Here is a 412-nt window from a genome sequence, read left to right as displayed (position 1 = left end):
GCAGACTGGTGTCCCCCCGCGCAGTACAGGGGGCGCAGAAGTGGCTGGGGAAGGATGGGGACGCTCGCACGAGCGGCGCAGAGATGGCAAGGGTGGGCACGGGGCGAGTATGGGGGTCGCGGAGCAGGAAGGGCGCTGGGGCAGGAGGGGCAGCGGCTGGGGAGCCAGGCGGCCTGCTGGGGAGCAGCCCCTCGGCCAATCAGCGTGCGTGGACAGGGGCCCCTGGGCAGCGGCAGCCAATGGCGCCTTGCGGACGCGATCCGGCAGCGCCCTGGCAGCCCCGATGCAGCCGTGGGGCCCCCGGTGGTGTCACCGCAGCCGCTCGCTCACTGCCCCTCCTCAAAGGAATGGGGAGAAGGTACGATGGAAAAGGGCTCCAGGGTTGAGATAAGGACAGTGAGATCGCTCACCA

This window comes from Cygnus atratus, chromosome 11 (genome assembly GCF_013377495.2).
Source record: "Cygnus atratus isolate AKBS03 ecotype Queensland, Australia chromosome 11, CAtr_DNAZoo_HiC_assembly, whole genome shotgun sequence".
In the NCBI taxonomy this organism is placed as follows: Eukaryota; Metazoa; Chordata; class Aves; order Anseriformes; family Anatidae; genus Cygnus; species Cygnus atratus.
Note: the sequence above shows the minus strand (reverse complement) of the source record.